We start from the raw sequence: 3,190 nt of genomic DNA on the forward strand, positions 1-3,190 counted from the left end.
CCCGCATCCCCTGCATCGGCAGGCGGACTCTCAACCACTGCACCACCAGGGAAGCCCACTCCAACTTTTAATCAGACTGCTTCCTCATTAAAAGTCTCAAGCTTTTTTAAATGATCAAAGATCTCTAGTGATAATATTTTAATTTCTCTTTATAATCGTGACAAAGCTCAGCAGACGCGGCTCCCCGAGCACGCCCGTCTCAGAGACAGTCAAGGAATCGTGAGCGATACTCACCAGGGACACTGGGGGACCCAGCAGGAGGGAGACTGAGGGAACAGGCTTTCGGGTTGCTGGTGGGGTGCTGGGCTCCACAGAGGGGAGCCCCGGCCACTCCCTCAGCTGCCCAGCGCGGCCTCCAGCGACGCTGAGAAGCTCTCTGCCTGCTCCGGGGCAGGAGGGCAGCGGTGACTTGCAGACAAGTGTCCTAATGACTGTCAGGGAACAACAAGGGTTAGAGGTACCGGCTTTGCAGAGAAGGATCAACCAATGCTACAGCCTCATCACCAGGCTGGCCGGGGAGAAGGCAGTGGGGACAGCTGGTTGGGACATTAACTTGGACCAGGACAAAAGTCCGCTCCCGCAACGGCAGGGAAACGCGTCCAGACGGAGGAGGAAGACGAGGCCCCACAGCGAGACAGACGGTGCGCAGGCTGCCCCGAGCCAAAGAGGGCGGGGAGACAGGGAGGAAACGGCGGCAACTCCTCGGGTGGTGCCGCGTAGGGGTGCATTATAGGCAGTGGTGAGGGTGGTTGCTTTTTGGTGATGGCAGGGATTTCCATCCCCGGAGCACCGGCACTGTGGGCCACCAAAGCCCTGACGTGTGAGAGGCTAGCCAGGTAGTGGGCCCGAACCGGACAGAGAGCAGATGACAAGTGGCCCTTTCCCGGCCACCAGGGCTCTCTTTAATCACGGACACCGCACAGTTAGCGCCTGCAAACAGCTTGGTTCATTTCTTCCGCTCATCAAATGTTCACTGAGCACCTACTGTGTGCCTGGCATGAGTCTAGGCCCCAGGGAGAGAGCAGGGAATGAACCAGACCAAATCCCTGGAGGCATAAACAGGAACTGGTGGTGAGACCGGGAAGAGTGGTCCTGGCAGAGGGAGCAGCGTGTGGCGCGAGCTGGAAGAAGACAGCGTAGGGACCTTAGAGGAACCAGCGGGCAAAGAGCTCCAGGGCAGCTGAGTGCAGGGCAGGGCGGGCGGGCAGGGCCAGTGAAAGCGGAGGCTCCACGGTCCCTCAAGCGTCCACCACAGTGTCGGGGAGCAGGTGATGACCAGAGCCAGTGCCCAGCCTCAGGAAGGTCAGCGCCAGCAATGGGGACAAGGACGTCAAAGACACTGCAGCAGACACGCAGCTACCCCCCCAGCACGGGGCACCGGCCCTGCTCCAGGCCTTTGCAGGGTTACCTTGCTCCCCGCCCCGTAGCTAGGGGGAGGGGTCCATCGCCTTCTCCCTGTCACACAGGAGGAAACTGCGGCACAGCATAACCAAGCAGAGGGGCTCGCCCAAGTTTACATCAGCAGCAAGAGGGTGGCAGTGGGCCATGAACCCATGCTTCCGCATGTGCCAACGAGCTCTGGGGCGTGGGGTGGGCCCGGGGTGCCCCACCTCTCCCCATGCCAGGCTCCTCTGCCTCAGCTTTCACATTTGTAATCCTCCCGACCCTGTGGGGCTGGGTTGACTGTCAGCTCCACCGATACCCGGTGAGACCAAGGCTCTCGGCGTGACAGTGACCGGCCTACCCCGTGCAGCAGGGAAGCACAGGCAGTGGGGCCTGAGCCTGGGCCCCCCAGCGCCCTGCTGCTGCCCACTCTCCACGTGACACAGGACACTGTGGAGACAGAGCAGGGGCCGTGACCACGCTGGCCAGCGCAGGGCGGGTGCCACCCCATACCCTGCTCTTACTGGGTTGGAATGTGGCTCAGAAGTGAGCCCTCAGGGCCTCGGGGCACTACAGTACCTGACCATCTCCTGATGGGCACCAGGGGAGGCTGGGAAAGTAGCCCCCACGGGCCCAGGGAAGTGGGATCCTCCGTCTGTCCATCTGGGGCCAGAGCCCAGTTTGGTCACCGTAGTGGGCAGGGCAGAGAGGAGAAAGGCTGGACCTGGGAGTGACATACAACCAACCAGAGACCATCCTTGGGGAAGACGGCAGAGGCCGGAGTCTTACCACTGAAGCCGAATGCACAGGCCCTGGGCTGCAGTAGGAGCCCAGTGAAGGTCTAGGGACCAAAGCAGGGAGGCGGGAAACGGGGGGGGACACAGCCAGCCCCGGGGGGCACAGCCTCCCTCAGCCCCACCCACACGGCTGAAGGCAAGTTCCCCCACCCACCCCCTGCCCCACACACCAGGGTTCACCGGAACTGGGGAGGGGGCAGAACTTGCCAATTGCCTCCCATGTGCCAGTGTTGGGGTGCATCGTTATTTTGATGTTAGAAACGGAGGAGGAAACAGAGAGGCTCAGAGAGGCTAAGTCACCTGCCTCGGATCACACAGCTGGAGAGCGGCAGCCCTCGGGACAAGGATGCTGACAGTAATGTTTCAGGTGCCGCTGTGAGCACACTGGCAACACCTGCCTCACAGGTGGGTGTCCTGTGTCTGAAAGCGCCCACCTCATCAGTGTGTAATTAGCGTGCACTGGGGGTAAATGAGCTCAGAGTGCGGGCGGGAAGCGAGGCTGGAGCTGAACTCTGTCCCAGCCCTGCAGGGCTCTGGGTGAGTCACTGAATGTCTTTGTGCCTCTGTCTCCTCATGTGTTCAATAAGAATGGTCATCAGTCGTTGTGCGGATAAATGAGTGTCTGTAAGATGCTCAGAAGGGCATTTCTGCAGAGTGCACTGCAGAGAGAAGGCCTTCACGGGGGACAGTGACAGAAGGACCCACAGTAAGTCCCGTCTGTGTCACACACACCTCATCTATGGTCTGTGACCGTCCACTCTGAAGACTCACCAGACACCCAAAAGCCCCGTCTGGGCTGCAGCGCATATTCATTCATAACAGAAACGTTCCCCGAGGCCGGGGCAGAGCAGTTAAGTCCCAGAGGTGCTCAGTGGGTGCGGGTCCCTAACTGAAGGGGCCCCCCTCTGCCCACAGGGCAGCCCCCTGGGAAGCCAGCTGCCTCAGCCCGGCCACTCAGTGCTGAGTCTCCCAACGGGTGAAACGAGGGGGTGAGCTACATAAGAACTTCA

This window comes from Lipotes vexillifer, unplaced genomic scaffold (genome assembly GCF_000442215.2).
Source record: "Lipotes vexillifer unplaced genomic scaffold, Lipotes_vexillifer_v1.1 scaffold63, whole genome shotgun sequence".
In the NCBI taxonomy this organism is placed as follows: domain Eukaryota; kingdom Metazoa; phylum Chordata; class Mammalia; order Artiodactyla; family Lipotidae; genus Lipotes; species Lipotes vexillifer.